The sequence below is a fragment of the Myiozetetes cayanensis genome, unplaced genomic scaffold (genome assembly GCF_022539395.1).
Source record: "Myiozetetes cayanensis isolate MyiCay16 unplaced genomic scaffold, myiCay2020 scf16, whole genome shotgun sequence".
NCBI classification, from domain to species: Eukaryota; Metazoa; Chordata; class Aves; order Passeriformes; family Tyrannidae; genus Myiozetetes; species Myiozetetes cayanensis.
The window spans coordinates 655,544-674,872 of record NW_026087270.1 but is presented as its reverse complement, the minus strand read 5'-3'; the positions used below and the strand labels follow the sequence as shown (position 1 = coordinate 674,872).

Here is a 19,329-nt window from a genome sequence, read left to right as displayed (position 1 = left end):
CTATTTCTGTTTATATTGGTTTATGTTATGAAATTATCTGTCTCCTCTCCAAATTTAATTTTTCAAATGAAAATATACCAAATAACTCTCCATTTTGCTGCCCAGGTATCAACAGAAGGCAGTAAAACTAAGGAAGGCAGCTGCCAAGACTCCTTAGTCAATTTTTGGTAAAGGCTTCTAAGGTAAATTTTTGTTTGGTAAAGACCCCTAAAATCAATTCTTGTTTGTTGCAAAAGCCTTGTGTGAGTTCAGTGCAGCTTCTTCACAGGTACCTGCTCACACAGGAGGCAGGGCTGTCCTCAGGATTATCCCTATGCCATGTGCAAGGACCTCTTTGTCATTTTGGAAGGTACAGTCAGCTGCCTGTCCCCAGCCATGCAGCTTCTCCATCTGGCATTGGTCCCAGCCCACCCTGTCCCCAGCACACCCCGGGGCTCTGAAGGCCTCCACCACACAGCACTGACCCCTTTACCTTGCTGCTTTTTCTAAAGTTTGTAACAAATCCGCAGATGACAAATGTGAAAAGCAAAAAGCCTCAGGAAAAGGTTGCATCCTGTCATGGAAAAGGAGCCTGTGCCTGGGAGCGAGATCGCTGGATGGTGAAACAACCACAGCTCCCCCAGAGCAACAGGGAGGTTGAGAGGAAGGGAGAAGTTTGAACCTAGGTTTGTAAAATTAGGCCATGTTAAGATTTCTGACAGTGTCAAAGTACTGGAAGATGGAAACAACCTCCTAGACTGCAGCACGTGTGGCTCGGTGGACGTGCTCAGGGTTAGGTTTCTGCACGTCTGATGCCTGTGTACAACCTGACACTGGTGGTGTCCCTCCTAAAACAGAACCATCTATCAAACCAACAGCACTTCTCCAGCTTCCTCCTTCTGCTTCCCCATCACTCTGTACAGTCCTTTGGTTTGTTTAAGTGTTTATGGCTTGAAACAACTGTAATGGCTTTGCAATCAAGGTCTCAGTTCTGAAAAAACAGGAGGAAAAGAATACCTGTAATAATAATATTTTTTTTTAAATAACTAATTCTTAGTTCTACATTGGCTTATTGAAAACAAACAAACAAACAAACCTCCAGTAACTAATAATAGCAACACTCATGAGGACTGCTGACATAAAGGACAGGACAAACTTTCTGAAATATCTCCTGTCTTCAAACTCTATAAATATTTATCCTTCCATACTGCCGGTTTCACTGGCACCTTGCTCTGTTTCAGCAGAGCCATGACAGGCTGCACAGGACAATACAAGTGAACAAGTACCTTCTGCAGGGCTTGTTGCTGCCAGAAGAATTGAACTCTGAATAATTTTTCTTCTCAGTGGTTAGCCAGAATTAGTGGGGGGAAGAACTGCTTCAGGTCTGTCCAGAAGACAACTCAAGTGTTTAGTTTTTATCACTGAAACAGAAATCTTAAAAATTAAAAATATTTTCCAAAACAAAGATTTGGTTTTTTTCATAGAAATACAAAACAAACCAACAGATAATTCATAAAACAATAAAAGAAAGATCCCAGCAAGCCTCAGCAAGAATTACAAGGAATTATAATACCCTGCCTTTCAGACAATCAAAGTTTTTAGTGGACACCAAAATGCATTCGGGAAAGGGGCTGTTGCTTCTGTCTTTTAGTTCATTATTAAATTCAAAATGTTTGAAATATGCATTGTAAGACGACTTTATTTTAATTTTCCTAGCAGAGATGCTGACAGGTTCTGGATGATGCTGCACTGAACTGTCCTCTTTAATGACATTTTCTTTTTAATAATCATTGATCCACACAAATTTGTCAGTTCCTAAATAGGAGCTCATCACTCACATTGCTTGTGAGAGCTCTGTCAAGGGCTGAGCACGGCACAAAGGATCTCCAGCTATGCAAGTTTACCATATACTCACATGATAGGCTGGATGTGATTTGGATTCTAATTTTTTGTGGCTGTTCTAAATACAACAGTGTACCAAAATACCACGTCTTCTGTCCCTGAATGCTGACAACATTCAGAAAGGTAAGGTGAAATCCTATGGTGAATCATAAGCAAAATAAACTAAAGCAGTGCTTCCTGTCAGCCCCCAGGAACAAGAGCTTCTCATTCCAGCTCCTCCCCCTTTGGGCCAAAATACCACCTTTTTCTTAATTTATTGTTTAAAAGATTGGCCATCCCAGCTCAGTTGTTCATACAAGAGGAACACAAAGGTCTTTGCCATCCTTCAGCCGATGGCAGGGATGGCTTAGCTGGACCCTCAGCACGAGGGCTGGTCCAGAACCCAGGGAACAGCCTGTGCTCTTTGCTCATGGAGCAGGAGGGCAAAGGGGTGAAAGAAGGCAGGGGGAGACTGAGAGGGCGTGGTCTGGTCAGACACTGAGCCGTTAACTGGTTCTGTTTTTCCTGACCTGCCTCTGGACATTGGTCCCAGTGTATCAGCCCCCAGCCCCACCCTGACTGCAAAATACACTAAATAAAATCAGGCAAAGGCAGCACAACGTGCAACTGCTAAAGGCAAGGAAAGAGAGGTCTGGGCTGTTCAGGGGCCCCAGTGAGGCAGCAGATATGAGGTAAAGGAGGGAAAGAGTGCAAGAGGAAGGTGTAAATTCGAGACCAAGAGCTGAGACTCAAATACAAGAGTGAGAAGGAGCCAGATGAGCTGAAAGGGGAGCTGCCATCCATGCCCCAAGGGATTTGTGGAGAACAGAAGGCTGCCTGGCTGTTAAAGTCTCCTTTCAAGGACACCAAGGAGGACAGGGGAACATTTTACAGCATTTCCCAGTGGCAGAGACAGGGTGAGCCTCCCACAGCCTGGACCTTGGATCAGTCAAAGCATTGCAAAGCCTCGCTTTTCCCTCTCACTGCTCTAGGTCTTGTCCTAGAGTCACCTTAAATGTTGTGAAAGCAAACACCTGCTGGAAATGAAATTGTAACTTGTGGTACATGTGCACATGTGAAGCCCTGAAAAACCACTGACATTACAAAATCCTGTCTCAGTGGGTCTGGTGCTGAAGGAGCAACTGTGGCTTCCAGCTGTTGTACAGAGCCTGGAGGGGCATCATCCTCTTTACAACTTCAGGAAGAAAAGACATCAGCACTAGTATGATTTTTTTCCTGAGTACTATAGGTAAAAGAGATGGGGAAGGACTGCCAGTCCTTTCCCAGACAATCCCCTGGATTAGGGAAGCAGAGTCCTTTAGGACCCCCTAGATACCATTGCTACATTTATTCCCTTTTCAGTGATTTCCAGCAATTCTCTCAGATTAGCACCCTTTTAGAACAGTACTGCTTGCAGATAGATAATGCTCTGTTTTCTCCTTCCCTCAGCATCTCCCCTGAGCTGACATCCCTGGGAAGGAGAAAGGTTTACAGTTCTTCCCCCCTTTTCATCTTGTAAGCTGTACCCTGATCTCATTCTCTGCTGCTACACAAACAATAAACCAGGCACCCGAGCAGGGTTTGTCTTAGTAATATTCCATTTCTCTGTCAGACTGCAGGTCAGGTGGTAATTTTGGGTGAGGTATTGTCTGCAAAGACAACGAATGCAAGGAACCATCTTTCTCCCTGCAAAGGATTAACTAGATGATCCAAGTGATTTTCTCTGTCACTCCTATCCCTGTTTCTATTATGGAATAAACCACTGGACAAAGAGAAGAATTTATGGCTTGGACTGTAGTGATGGATACTTCCAAAAAGCCCCATTTGGGTTATTTCCTCGCTGCCTCATAAGGGGCAGGACGTGCCCAGTAGAACAGTGGTAGTTCCCTGCTGTGCAGAGGTGACTGGAGAGCACAGCATATTCCCCCTGAAGGGTGCCACAGATGGCAAAGATTCTCGGTGTGGATGGCTCAGGTGTTGAAGAGCTGTAGGAACTTGAGGCAAATTTTGGCTTTCTTTCCTCATTTTCAGCCTTTCTGTGACATATTTGACTCTAGAAGGAATCCTTAGGACTTGTGTTCTAATAAAGACCTAGAAATAGATCTTTAAAAGTAGGGAGGAGAGTTCTGGGGAGATGCATGGATCCATCCATGTTATGGTTACAGCATTTCCCTTCCCTGGAAGCCTGAAGCACATTCATAGCCCGTCCATTACCAACCTTGGGGCAGGGGGAAATCTGCACTCCTGGTGCCAGCAGCAAACTCCTCTGTGAAACAGTCTAAGATCCTATTCATGATACAGTAAAGGTCTCACAGGTTAGCCTGTTGTTTTACTTTTTGAAGGAAAATGTCACAGTTCAGCTCATACCAACAGCAAGGTACCTGCCCTCAGCCTTGTACACTCCTTCTTCCAGGCAACTGAAGAACAAACCCTTTTTGAGTGAGTTCAACAAAAGGAACCAAAGATAATTATATTATATAAATATGAAGGTGACTCGTGTATGCTTATAGTCCTTAGACTGAGAAATGTTGTTAAAGGGAACAGGATGCCTTGATCCTAAAGCATCCTATTTTTTTCTCTGAAGTAAAACTCCATAGTACCATAGGGTGAATAGTTTTATTCTGCTGTTAGCCCCTCAATTCTGTCAAGAAACTCTTGAATACTGTTTCCCTGCCTCTTTCCTCTTTTTCCTGTTTTTTGGAGGTGTTTTTTTGTTTTGTTTTGTTTACCAGATAGAGGAATGCTTCCCTTAAAATTCCATTGTAGATAGTAAGTGTCTGTAGCTGACACTGGATAACATTGTCATTATGATTTAGGATCTCACTGATCATGCTTTATTTTTTTTCATATTTGGCAGAAGGTTTTTCACTCTCATTTTATGTGTTCATGGAATTGTTTAAAGTGAAGGGGCTCTCAGTCTCCTTTGCCATACTAAAAGGAAATCGAGGAGAGCCTGTTGTTATTACCATGCAGGCTAGACAGCCTGAACACTCTTTTAGCCAGATGTAAATCCACAATTATAAATCACCATGGGAAGGGGAATAACAATCACTGCATTTTGATCTATCACCACAATACTTTTCACATAAATGTACTGACCAGAATAGGGAATTTAGGTGTATTTTACTGTCTTTATGCAGTAAACATCTCCTCGAAGCACCATTTGTGGTAGTCAAAAGAGTATCTCTGAGTAAGAACTACTCACAAAGAAGAGATGGTGCCAGGCTTAGGCAGAGCAGAGGGATTAAAAAAAACCCTGCTGCATGGCAGAGCTGTGTAGGGCTGTATAATTCCTACAAATTGTGATGTACAACCTGTGTAGCTGTGTTTACGTAAGGCATAAAGAGTTTCCCCTGCTTCAGAGAGAAGGGCTGCCCTGGGAGCTGTGGGGCAGTCACAGTTTAGTTCCTATTTTTCCATGGACTTCTGTGATATTTTCTGCAAGTCATTTCATTTCATTGTGCCTAAGTTTCTTCATCTGTAAAATAAATCCTTCAAATACAATTGGATCAGCTTCATACAGCAAATTACATCTGATGCTGAATCATGTCTTTTATCTCTCTATCTGCCTGCTTATTTTTATTGTGAGCTCCTCAGGGCAAAGACTATCACTTGAAGTCTCATATATAATAAAAGTGTCTTTAGCACCACAGATCCCATTCTCGGGGACTGGAAGCTCAGTGTAATAAAAATAAACAAATGTGATCAGCCCTGGGAATCAAAATAAAGCATCCAAACCAAAGCAAATCTATGCTTATGACCTTCTGTCATGAATATACTGGCCCCCAAAACAGATACTCTGCTTAGGTGCATCCCTGGGCAGATGTAAAACACTGGCTACACCTCAGCCTTTGGCCAACTGGAAGTGTTAAGGAAAGCTAACTTGCTACAGCAGAGCCATTTAAGAATAAAATAAAGACCAAAGGCTAGGAAGTGGGGTGTTCAATGTTCCAATGACCTTAACAATAGACTGGGAAGGAACATTAATCTTCTTGAACCCCTATTTTCATTTGTAGGAGCAGATTGGCTAGTGTAAACATACCTGAGCTGGGAAAAAAAATGGGGGAAAAAAGGATTTTTCTGAAGACACAGACACATGGAAATGGGAGGGGGGTATCTGGAAAAGAGAGCTGGGAACACAAACAGGTTCTGCCTGTTTCTGGAGCCAGGGCAACCAGCCAGGTTTTGGGGCATGCTCACACAGCACAGAAAGACTCATTAAAAAAGTTCTTTCTTAAATGACAGAAGCTAAAATTTTGTTCTGACTGAAATGTCATCTCCTGATGAAGAATAGAGATACAACCTGAATAGAAACATGACAGGGATTTGGTCTGCTGAGCAGTTTCAGAGCATGTTTACCATACTTCATCTGGTCAAGAAACTGAAGAATGGCAAAGGTGGAAATGTTTTCTTTTTTTTAATGACTAGATTTGATAGATCCAAGCATTAATTGCAGATGAATACAGAGGAGATAATAGGCTCATTAGGCTGCAGAGACACTCCTGAAAACCACGTGAGGAGGTGCTGGATCACTGAGGTCAGTCCCTTCTGTTTAAGCAGGAGCTCTTTGCTCAGACAGAACTCAGCGTCTCCCTTCAGAGTTGCTTGCAAGTCCCGAGCCCAGGGTTGTGTCCTAATGATAGCCTCGTGACACACTGCTCATTATTTGTCATCCATATTAAACTCATTTTGTTCTCAGAGGAGGTCTCTGGGGTCAGCAGATGCCTCCTGACACTCGTTCCCTTCAGTGCCATCAACGCCTTCTGCGAGAGCCGGCCCGGCAGTTTCGCTCGCTGTGCCCACATTTGCAAGAACATTATTTTCTTCCAGAAAAACGTTTCAGTTCTTGCAATCAGTGCTTGTTTCTGTAAATTAAGGAATGAATTGTGCCAAATCGTTCTCCTCTTTTTCTCTTTTTAGGGTTGTTTGCAACGTAGCTTATGCTACTGTCAGTACATCCACTGTGTGCTTTACAGGGAAATGAAATCATTACACACAACACAAATTACTAGACCTCTTTCATAATCACACACTCTTAATTGGCATGTAAGCAAGAAGATCACTGTAATACATGCAGTAAAATGTCTCTGACTCATTTTTTCCTCCTAGGTCGAAAGGTCAATGAGAATATTTTTCTTTAATTTGACGGGCACACAAGAAATAATGCAAGACTCATTTATGGTCAGGTAATGCACAAAGAAATCTATAAATCAAGCTAAGGGGAATATTAGATCATGCTCATATCTGAACCCATCTGGCTTAGTTCACAAAAGAATCAATATAAGGCAGAGAGCTTAGTATTACTCATGATTTATGCTCTTGCATCCACGGGGAGAAACATTTGCAATTTTTAAGTCTCTTCATCTGAAACAAAAGGGCATAAAAAAGAAACTACAGTTGGCTATTACAACATATGCATTAGGTAAGTAATCCAGTGACAGATTACATCTGCTGGGGGAAGGGATGGTTCTGGTGCTCCATTCCACTTAATGACTCAGCACGTTGTTTTAGTATTTTAATCTTCACACCACCCCCAACCCCCCCAGGTGTATTAGTGCAGAGCTGTTAAGAAATAATATCAGCTATATTTCCATGTTTGACATTTGTAGATGAATTGCAACTGATAGTTCTTGGGCACAGTATTGTTAGAAAATACAACATATTGTAACATACATCTTGTCTTCACTCTTCTTTCAAATCCTGCTTTCAGTAAACCTCACACCTAAAAACGTATCGTAACTCAGTATTAATCCTGCCCCATGCCATCATACCCACATAAGCCTTTGATCCTTCTGTGAACACCCAGGATTTACATGAAAGCTTTCTACCTATACAGTACATCTCTCAACTAAATAAAATCTCCAGTTGGCCTCCAGTTCAGCCTCCCCAAGAGGCAGGATGAGGAGTGTCAGACAGCACTGCCGAGCTCTGCACGAGTGCAGCAGGGTGGGAGGCAGAGGAAGAGCGAGAGATCTCACAAAGCAATTAGGGTATGAAAAACAGACACTGCAGTGATGGGTGCCATAAAAGCATCAAGGGAACTGGGGCAAGTAAAACATCCATTTCAGCTTCAGTGATTTGTTTTACATACAGTGCTAATATCCTTCATACAAATACCAAATGCAGCTTAGTTTAAATCGAGGAAGCCATTTAGACTCAAGTGAGAGCCTGACGTATTTTTCTCCCAGCTAATGTGTGCGAGAAGAATCAATAATTTTCCCAGTGTATGTTGATAAATTATTACATCAGACATTATTGATCCACCCAAAGAAGGAGGTCAAAATAATGGAAATCAGATGGTTGTGATTAGAAATGCTTGGGATATTCGTTTGGAAAAGGTTGATAACTAAAATGGTCTGTGGGCTTTATACTCATTGATTTAATAAATAGAATAAGCCTTGCTGATCCAAAACAAGGTTACCTGTATAGGTGTTTCAGGGGGTTGTGCTGCTGAAAGCCACTCTATATGTCTTCTCTGTGTGTTTGAATTATATTTTAGTTCAGCCCACTGAAAGCATTCATTCTAAACCTCTGTTCCTTTCAGCCACAATTTTCTACTGCACTTCTCTGCTGAGAATCCTTAGACTTCATTCTGGTAGTAGGCTTAGGACTATTTCAAAAATTTATTTAAAAGTTTTTCATATGTTTGTGTCGTTATTAGCAATGAATACACTCGTTAATTTACACATGCTAGGAAGGATCCAAAAGCCTCCTGCACAAGGAGAGATTGTGTTGGGGCTATGCTATCGATTCTGTCTTGAGTATGTCCTTCTAGCAGAGAATAAATACATCAGTGTTGCACCTTTCGACCCCAAAGACTCCAAAATGTTTTCAAAAACGTAAGGGGGCAGAGTGCCTGTTGGCAGAGAGCACATCATCCATCCCAGCAAGGCCCAACCCTTGAGGCATTGTATGGCAGTAGCCTGGCAGTGCAGAGCCCCCAGGACTGCGTGGGCAGGGAGCAGAGCCTGCCATATCACTCTCTCCACACAACAGAGGGAAGAAAAAGAGACGTAGAATGTGATTTATCTGACCAGGACAGAGTCAGGAGATGATAGCCACAGCTTTCTCTCTTCTTGTCTGCATACCACTGGAATCTCTTCTATTTTGGGAGTCTCACTAGGCTTTGTTTCATATGGAATATTCTGCATTGGAAGAGACCCACAGGATCATCAAGTCCAGCTCTTGAATGAACGGCCCATACAGGGATCAAGCCCATGACCTTGGCTTTATTAGTTCCATGCTCTAACCAACTGAGCTGGTCCCAGGGTCTTCCCTCACTAGCTTTACTGTCCAGCCACTCTTCCCCTACCTGGGGCTCAGTTTTCTTTTGGCAGTCTCAGCCTTCTGCTTCCATACTTTTGCTGTTAATATGGACCTCAGCTTCCTCTTCTCCATAGCACTCCTGCACCATACCCATGGCCCTGGGACGAGCTGGCCCTTTCTCAGCGCCACTGCCCAGCCCCAGGCATGGCCCCTGCCTGTGCCTCTGCCTTAGAGCCCTGGCAAGGAGAGGAGGGGGGCTGGTGGCAGGGGGGCTGCAGCAAAGACAAGGAAACAGCTTCAACCCACTCCTTCCATGGACTTTGAATGCTCTTGGTAAGAGCAGTACCTACCAGCTGGGGCCTGTAAGGAAGCAGTGGACCAGAATGTGTTTCACCTGCTCCCTCACAGGAGGCATTTTTCCTGGTCCCCATAGGAGCAGGCTGGAGCAATGCCTCTGGGAAGGGTAATTTAACTGAGCATACAGTGCAAGTGTTATTAGCACAGCCCTGAACTGCAAAAGAGAGCCAGAGCTCCACTACTCCCTGGGAACGGTGGGGGTTGGTCACATGCCATTGGTTTCTAAAGTCCTAAAATATCGTAACACAGGAAATGTGTATGTGCAGATATGGCTCATTGAAAGGTAAAATTTTTTATCCCATCTTCTTTCCTCGCTTAGGATTTTTCTCTTGAGCATGAGAAACCAAATATGCTTTCCTTAAGGTCTTTAGAAATTCCTTGCTCTGGTCCTGGTGCAATGAACACCAAGTGACTTTTGAGTTGACAGTAGTTCCAAAACCTGGGCCACATGGGACAGCAGTGTAGTGTGAAAAATTAAGACATCCATATGTACTACTCCTTCACTGTGAGTAGAAGGAGATCCTGAAAATTAATTCTGTATTTCATCCCAGTCATCCTTCACCGTGGCCAATGCCTGAAGAGCTGTGTGTTTTCCCTTGCCAGCACCACATCCAGCAGGCACAGCAACTGCATCCAGTTTCTGTCACCAGGGTGACAAAAGTCATCTCCCAGACAGGTAGAAAATGATACAAGCTCCACAGCACATGACTGGATTGATCACACCTGCTCTGTACCTGTTTAACCCAGGCCAATCTATGATTCTGTGATTCTATGAAAGGTACAATAGCTGAGCATAACAAGTTACTCTGGCTAACTCAGTGTAGCAGCATCATAGCCTCTCTACTGAGTTACAGTTGGGAATCTCCTTTGGATAGTACAAATGCAACTGTTCCTTCTGGATAAGGTCTATTTTTGTTCCCTGCTCTGTAATAAGACACCTGTACCATCATTATCCCACCCCAACTTTATAGGTTCTTTTGGCTGCCCCGATTCTTTCATCCTAAAACTCACCAAAATGAGCAGTGTTAGAATGAGAAGGGCTTGGCTGGAGTGAAAAGGGAGAGGAACACTAATTCCCTGTTCCTGTACATGCTGCAAGATGAAGCAGACTCTTCTGGGTTATAACAGTGGAGCATGACAAAGCTTTCTGGTCCTTTCTAAAAACAGCCCAAACTTCACTGATGTGAGGCCAGGCTGTAAAGTATAAGACAGAGGGTGCTCAAAGAGCCATTGCTAAACATTTCCTTCACTTTCCAGGCACTAAATTCGGCTCTGGACATTCACATGCAATAGTAGTTTGGTGTTCGATTAAGAAGTATTTCGATTACACCCAAATTTGGGGAAGTCCTTTCAGGTGTCTGAGGAGCAGTCGTGCCTGAGGCAGAAAGGCAGCTGTCCTGTGCATGGTGAGGTACTGAGCTCTCACAGGCACCAGAGAGTAATTTGGTGTCCCTCACCTGAAATGAGATATGATTTCCCCTGGGGGGAGCCTGGTATTTGTACTGCAGTCACGTGATAGTGTTTGTGTATCTCTGTTAAAATGGCATATTATTCCCAGGGCTGGTATCTTTTGGCTAAACTAGGATTTCGTGTTCATACTTCGTGGGGGGCTTTTTTCCTGCAAAGCTTCACTTCTTTAACATTTCTTATGTAGAAACTTTGCTTTATGTAAATAAAAGTGTGACCTTTGCCTTTCCAGGGGCTGGAGCTAAGTTAATGCAGACAGTGCCAAGGAGCAAACAGGGTTAGAGTACGTTTTAAAATGCCATTTTCTTGCTTGTAATTTATTCTTCCTATCTCTAGCCTTCCTCTGCAGAGATATTTATAAAAATAGGTGTTCCACGCAGTGTATATCACAGGTTTATTTAGGACTCTTGTTGAAGATTTACACTGCTCAAAAGAGCAGTCATAGCAGATAATTCCATTTGCAAGGTTCAACAAAATGTTCTGGGGAAAGTGCTGTTACCACTGTGGAGAATTTTAATGATGGGAGAGTTTACAGACAACTTATTTGGCAAGCAAGACTGCGGGAAGAAAACTCAACACGTTCCTTTGCCAGTGGTGGGTTTGTGATTTTTGCTACCGCCTGCAGCCTGTTAAACACACCTTACATCTACCTCCCAATTCTCTCCAGAACCTTCAGGACCATGTTTATCCTGCAGTGCTAACCTTGCTCCTCACAAAACACCTCTAAAGGAGTTGCTGAGCACCTCACAGACTGGTCACTGCCCCTTGTGTTATAAAACTTCCTGTTAGGTAAATGTTTTGATTTTGCCATTACAATAAGGACAGTAATAACTTTACTAGTAACATAATATAATGCAAGGTGATCATGGGAGAAGCTGGGTTAAGGTACTTCTTGTTTTCTGGGAGATTCCTCTTTCATTCACATTTTGCTGACCACAAGTTTCACTATTGCAGTGGATTAATACTGTGTTTTAGTAATCCATTACCAGCTGTTTCAGGAGCTTGCAAGCTGGTAACTCCCTTCACCTCATAGTCCTCAATGACCAGAGACCCTCTCTGCACATTTACACCTGCAGGAACACTCCAGAGGGATATTCTTGCTGTATATTGCATGTAATATATAATTATTATGTGTCCTATATTGCACATAATGTGTAATGATAGTATAATCCTACATATTGCACTCATCCAGCTTAGATTCCCTTCCCTGCAGACAAATTGCTTTTCTGTGGCCCAGCCTTGGCCAGCCCTAAGAGCCTGCTCACTTGCTCACCTCATGGTCACAGTGCAGCAGGCACCTCTGCAGAGAGGGAGAGAGGGACTCGGTGTCCGTGGCCTTCCCTTCACAACCTGTTTTCTGGAAAAGAGAATTTGAGCTACTGCTTCTCATACTGTTCCTTTTCAGCAAATACATCAGAGTTTGGGGTTGTCAGCCCTTCATTAGCACTAGAAAAGCTCGTCAGTGTAATCCTGTGTATATTGCACTGGAAACCTTGCAACACACCACAGAAATCCCCAGTGATTTTCTTCCTTCCTCTCATTGCTTTTATGTTTTCGGCTAGAACAAAAGGAGTTTCAGTTAATTATCTGTGTATTTGCTGAAAGCACTAACCTACATCCCAGTTAACACACAACAGTTGCTTGACTGAAGTTCTTGGCAGATTTACACACCTTCTGCTTGTAAGTTCAGAAAAATCTATTCCCACTTTCAAATTTGCATATTCAATTTCTTCTTCTTAAAAAAAAAAAAAAAAATTCTAGTTTTTTTCATTATTCTCCAGTACTTTAGTCAAAGGAGGAGGAGTCAGTAGCTGGAAAATTAACCTGAACTTGGTGGAAAGTCCAAACTCAGCCTCTTCTTGTCCCACTTCTCTAGGCAAGTTCTTCAGGTTTCTCTGCCTCAACTTTGCATTTGTAAAATGTGAGCAACAACGTCGTTTTCACAACTATAGATTGTGAAAATCTCACCTATTACAGTGGCAGGGACGGTGCAGGTGACTAAATTGATAAACTGTACAACAAGAACAGAACATGGAGGGCTTTAATCAGAGTTAGTGCATTGAAAATGGATTTGTCTCCATGAATCTGAGTTTCTTTTGGTGCCATTCTGTTTTGGTGGACTGTTTCTTAGCTAAATCACTTTCCTCAGTTCACTGCCCAGCTCAAAGACATTATGCCAGTGTAGTGCAGCAGGCAGGACGAGATGGCTCAAAGTATTAACTGCTTGAGTTGAACCACCACCAAACAGCAAATCATGGCCCTAGAGATTCAGAAGTCCTCTCTTTTTTTTTTTTTTTTTTTTTCTTTTTTTCTGCACAGTAGCACATGATATAGCTGGAACTCAATTAGTGTTTCCCCTGATTCTGCACATAGATCTGTGACCTTGCATACAATATCCAAACAGATCACATGCAAAGTCACAGCCACCTCATTGACAGATACAAACTGAGTGGCACCATCCATGCACCCACCATGTTTTCCTCCCCCTTGATGGTAATTAAATGTGATTTTTCTCCTCCAGGGCAAAAATTGAACATCTGCAAGATGTGGAGATTTTATCATGGGTGTGGAGGGAGAGGGGTTCAGATGTCTCTCTTCTTTGCAGATAATTGCTTAGTTTAATGAGAAAGCTTTGCAGTGTTTTTAACCATTACTTCTTTGCCTTGTTTAATTATTTGCATGTGCCATCGTCAAGTTAAAAAGAGTGTGCATATCCAGCACTTCTTCTCAGTCTTGCATTAGACATTAATGAAAGGAAGCATGAGGATAAGTTTCTCACTAATGATGATGGAAAATTAGCTTCAAACCCCAGAGGTGTCTTACAATATACACCAGTGATATATAAAGGTCCAAGGAGAGAAATTCCACAAAAAATATTGCCTAGGCCCTTTTGGGCTGTTTCACCGAGAGATCCTCTTCCCATTTAATTTTGCAGTTATGAGGGAGGATGGCAAAGAGTAAACAGAAGGTTCTCAGAGACTGCAATGCTCACAGCAAGTTAAGCGAGGCTGATAAACACGGCGCAGGCGAGACAGCGAGTGCCAGCGTGGCATACCCAGGAAAGGTTACCCGCCTGGAGACCTGCAGCAAAAGACAGATTCATGGCTTTTTTTTCCCCGAGTCTTGAGCTAGCGAAAAGTTGAGTGTCTGGAGAGGAGCAGCGCTTTATGCATTAGTCATAACATTTTGAAGGGCAGCAAATCCACAGGCAGGAGCGCAGGGCAGGAGGAAAACAGTTGCTGGTTCTTTCCGTCTCTCGTTCTGCGAGACGCAGTCTCCTGTTACTCCCAGGCATCTCAGCCAAGCAGCAAGGAGCCAGTTCAGGAGTTCAGGGGGGATCATGCTCTCGTGGCACTCTGTGCTACCTTGTGCTTCAACATCTCATTTGCAATCTTCTGCATTTGTTTTCTCTGCTAAGGTGGTTTGAGTTCTGCAGTTGTTTTCAGGGTGAAGAGAAGAGACAGTGTTGATCATTGGGAGGGACTGGGTTAGTCAGTGGTAAGCAGTCATGACACTGGATAATTCAAGCCACATTTAACAGTAAGGGATCTGTTTGCACAACTTCAGCTTTTCCTGCAGGTAAATTGGGAAGAGCTGCAGGAAGGAGGGTCAGGTGATGCTGCTGACATGGTTGAACCATTTCAACACATCAGATAGCTCTTGTTTGGGGGGTTGTTTATTTTCCTGAACAATAGACTCCTAGTTTTTTGCTTAAGAGTGCCTGCATCCCTACAGATAAAAAGGTCCATGACAATAAGACCGCTTTTTCAAGATATTTTTTTTCCAGAACAGTTTAGAAATAGCCCATGTACACGCTGAGCTTGAGAATTCCTCCACCACACAGCTGCTGCTCACTGCCTACAGTTGCTGTTTGCATTGTCTCCCAAGTCCCCTGGGTTATCCTTTTAATGTCTTTGACATTAAACACCTGAACAGTTGCTCAATATACAGAATAGGAAAAAAAGGTGAGGCAAGACAGGTAAAAGATAAATGGAGGTACCACTAATGGTTCGAGCCAAAATAGCTTTTTTAATGTTTCAGTAGGTCTCTGAAACACAAATACATCACAACCATTGGCCATAAGATGCACAGTTTACTTATGTTAGTCCTGGTGCTTTGAATTCATTCAGTTTTACTGATCTCAAGTATTTTACATGCAATTATGATTCTGTAATGACAGTTTACTTATGTGAGAAATAAGCTTTAAAGTGTTTTCTTCACACAGTGTGTGCTGGAAGTGTTTTTAAACCATGACTCCATGATGCTACTGAAAAAAATGGGTGCAAAGTTCACCTATAAAAGCCAACAATAAAATATGTTAGCAATTTGGGAAAAAAGTAATGGGCTGGAAACTGTGGAAGTCCGGAATGAAATCTAAAATGGTGCACTTAATCCCTCTGTTACATCTGAGTATTTTGGGGATCTGACACTGGTCCAGCCCCAGCAAGACAGTATTTGGGCAAAGCTGTCATTTTGCCTGTGGGGCACATACACAAACTCCAGTCACTGTTAGCCCTGAAGGGGGCTGCAGAGCTGCAGCATTGCTGCCTGAACCACAGGACTTCCTCTGCTGGCTTCTGCACTTTGTTAAATTAAACTTTTCCACCAGGATGTGACACCCGGAGCAGCACAGTGAAGTTTTGGTGCTAATCTACAGCTTAATGCTAGTAGTGAGCCCACACATTGATAATTAGGGGGGTAGAAATAATGTCTGATTTGACTTAAAATGTATTTTCCTCAAATCCTACGCTGTTTTTCCTCTGTTGGAATCACACGACCATGAACCATCATCTGATGAGGCAGCAGAACACACAGTGATTACTAAAAGATACATTCCAGGCTCTGGATGTTTCCATCTTGCCAGGACGAGTGGAAGCATTGGCTGAAAAGAAAATTGCTGAGGAGCAAGAAGTTGCTTTCAGTGAACTTGAGCAAAACCAAGAGGGTGAAAGGAATTCTTTGAGAAATACAGCCCAGTAAATCTAGGCTGTGTTGTTATCAGCAGCACATCCCTCTGGTGTGAGCAGAGCCCACCACCTGAGAGCTGACACGCTCTCTCCTCTTTAAATCAACTCCTGTAGCTGTTGTCAGGCAGCACAGAACTGGCTCCATCAGCCACACTTAGCTGAGGTCAAAAGGCACAAAATCTGTCTTGTGCCTTAACTTAATCTACCTAAAAAGTATGGGGTGACTGGGCAGGATCTGGATCTAAGGAAAAATTAACAGGAAGGATACTCTTCCTTCTTAAAAGCCAGACTTCCTTCTGCTGAGAGGTATTGTGGTGTGCATTTACTGCAGCAAACAGCTCCCAGTTTTTTCCTGGAGCTTGGAGTCCTTAGGAGCGTTTTGTGTCAGTGTAATTCTGGAGTCCTTCAGAGTGTTTTGCATCCATATATTTACCATGCAGGGTGTATGTATTATAAAACTATAGTAATATTTACAATATTAGTTTTGGCAGTGCAGGCCACAGAATTTAACTTTGTCAAGGGAAGCACCGCTTCCATCACAAAATTATGACCAAGGAATGCATTTTCAGAAAGGTATCATTTTGTTAAAAAGCCATTTTGGCAAAGAAATGACTTGCTCTAATCAAAACCACAACACAATTACAGTGTGAAATAACAGAGAGGTGACTACACTTTTATGGACATCTGAGCATAAAATGGTGAAATAAAATTACCTGTGAAATGAAGGAACACAAGGGCACTTGCTGTCACCTACCTGCTGCTCAACTCATAGAAGGGAGAAATCACACTAAAGAGAGCACCTGGGTCAGGTAAAGAAAAACATCATGCATCATTTAATTTTTCTGTTTTACTGATTTCAAGTGTTCAGAAAGTCTTGAATGGCGCTCTCCAAAATAATGAGGTTTAAAAATAGTAAATGTCATAAATGCTTTCTGGATTTTATTTCATAATCAAAGCAATTACAACGCTATTCAAGGTTAAGTGCCTTAATATTATTAATCGTTCATTACCTATGATTGATTTAAGGGCCAGCAATGTTTAAACCAGTCTTGCAGACACTTGCTAGCTGGCTACTACCCCACTCCTAATATCAGTAGCACAACTCCATCGTCTCCAGGGACTCTAGCAAAACATTAGCTTTTGTAACATGACTGGAAAGCTACCAAGTTTGGGTTATTTTCAGTCTGTGGGAGTAAGTTCCAGAAAAAGAGCTGGTTGGGGAATTCTCCAGCAGAAGGTTTTTCAGTACGAAAATGCCCTTTTCTCAGAACCAAAGTTTTCCTGTGGAAAAAAAAAAAAGTTTGGAAAAATACATTTTTCCCTGGGAGAATGAAAACAAAGGCTGGCTCAGCTGCTGTCTGCTACACACTCCTCAGTTCCACTTACAGCAAAAAAGTGAGCTTAACAGCTGCTTCTCAGACAGGCTGCTGGAGGCTGACAGTCCCCAGCTCTCAGTCCTCCTGGAATGCCATGGCTGCAAAGGGAGAGGACGAGGATGAAGTGGGAAGGATTAGAGCCCTCCACATGCCTGGAGAACCCAAGCTTGCTGCACAGCTCTCTCACAGTGGTTAGCAGCCACGCACAGTGGAAACGCCACTTCAGAGCCCAAGAAATGAGATTTTTCTGCAAATCCATTTCTACAAAAATGTCACTTTGACATTTTGTCCTGATTCAATACACCTCTTTTCCCTGGGGAGAAGGGTTTCTGTTTTCCAGACAATTCTGCCCAGGTATCACAGGCTCTCGGGAGACCCCCGTGCTGCCCCTCCCGTGTGTGTGATGAGGTCTCTGTGGAGTGACCCTGCTGGCCATGGCCACTGCCACATCCCATGGGGAAGGGTGTCCCCAGGGTGAGGCCTCGGGGGAGATGCTGGGCTGTCTGAGCAAGCAGGTAACCAACAGGCCTTGAAATTATAGTTGAGATCAGAAGGAAAGCTCAAAACCCTCTACCAACAGAGCTGTGAAATGTTTATTCCAGCCACAGCATAGAAACATGGGTTTAATGGCACTTAAATATACTGGTGTCTTACAGCATTCCAGGACATGAATATATTCATCTCTTTGCTTAGTCGCAGGAAATTGCCGTGATGGATTGACATCATTTCATAATTGCATGCGAAGCACAACCAAAACAGAGCTGGGGCACTGAGCTGCATTCCAACTAAATTCTCAGTATTTGCTCATAACGAAAGCTAGCATGATATAAGGACTGCATGTATGGGATGAAATATTAATTTACTATGCTTCAGTTGAGATTTTTAAGGTAGTCTGATTTTCCTTGAATGCATGGGTTTATCATTATCAGCCTGAGCACAACTAGCACTCCTCAAGGTTTCTCGCTGAAAAGAAATTGAGCGTGCAAATGCTCTTTCATCATAATCACACTGGCTGTGCAGGGTAATTCATAAAAGAGCCCAAAATATATTGAAATTCAATATTGTTTTAGTCCAAATCAATATTAATAATTGTTTGCATTTTTGAAGTGCAATTTACAATTGAAAAATGTGCAGAGATCAACCCATAGTTGCTAACACATCAAATTTTCCTCTTAAAATTAAAGGCACAGTAATTTTACTTCAAAATGTTTCTTATAAAGCAAGAGAAGGCATTGATCTGTGAAAACAACTATATATTATTTATATGAACAACACTAGAAGAGGTTTTAATTATAAATGAGCTAAAAGGTCAGTAACTATTTTTATTTTTAGGGTCTTGATTTTACATTTGGGTAGCTTAATAAAAATATTTATGTGGGACAGCTCCCAGTGGAAAGTGCACAGAGGGAGTAGGCACACAATACCTTTTCTTCAGTCTAACTCCAATTCTATTGTACCTTTTAAAGAACCATTAAATGTGAGGGATTATGGAAAACTAACAATAATTTCTTTGTGCTTCAGCCATAGAACCATAGAATCATAGAATCATAGAATGGTTTGGGTTGGAAGGGGCCTTAAAGATCATCTCCTTCCAACCAGGTTTCAATCTAGTTCCTTCCAGGTTCCAGTGTAGTTCCTTCCAGTTTCTTCTGAATGTGAATACCTCAGTTTCAGGACCTAAACACAGGTGTTTGTGTTTGCAGTGATGTCCAAGACCTCGGCCACAACTCGATCGGTGTCAACCCACAGGAGAGATGGTGCAGGCACAGGGAGGGGATGACAATGCCCACCCTGGGAGCAATCCCCTGTGTTCAGATAACCCTGCATGGTACAGGGCTGTCCACAGCAAACAGGAAAGATCCCTGATTTGTGTTATATTTGCTGCTTTAATATCTGTTCCCAGTTCCACCAACATGTTGTTAAGTGGCTCAGCAGTACAACCAGAGCAGTGGTGCCGGGGAGAGGAATATCACAATGCCCTTTTCCCTCCCCCCAGAGGATTCCTCTGTGTCACAAAGACTTTTACAGTTGTTCCA

General features: G+C 42.7%; 1 protein-coding gene and 1 long non-coding RNA gene across 4 annotated transcripts in view; one reads left to right on the top strand and one right to left on the bottom strand.

Annotated features, from left to right (window-relative positions):
• The window catches only part of LOC126637798 (uncharacterized), a 185,103-nt gene that overhangs the window by 1,068 nt on the left and 164,706 nt on the right, over positions 1–19,329 (bottom strand). The gene's annotated exons all lie outside the window — the stretch shown is intronic.
• The window catches only part of CHST8 (carbohydrate sulfotransferase 8), a 169,539-nt gene that overhangs the window by 11,538 nt on the left and 138,672 nt on the right, over positions 1–19,329 (top strand). The window contains exon 1 of one of the 2 annotated variants that reach the window (XM_050311272.1): positions 6,921–7,046. The exons of the other annotated variant lie outside the window; for it this stretch is intronic. The gene's annotated coding sequence lies outside the window, so the exon portion shown is untranslated. Of the gene's footprint in view, positions 1–6,920; positions 7,047–19,329 lie in introns of those variants that run through there. 2 annotated transcript variants of the gene reach the window in all.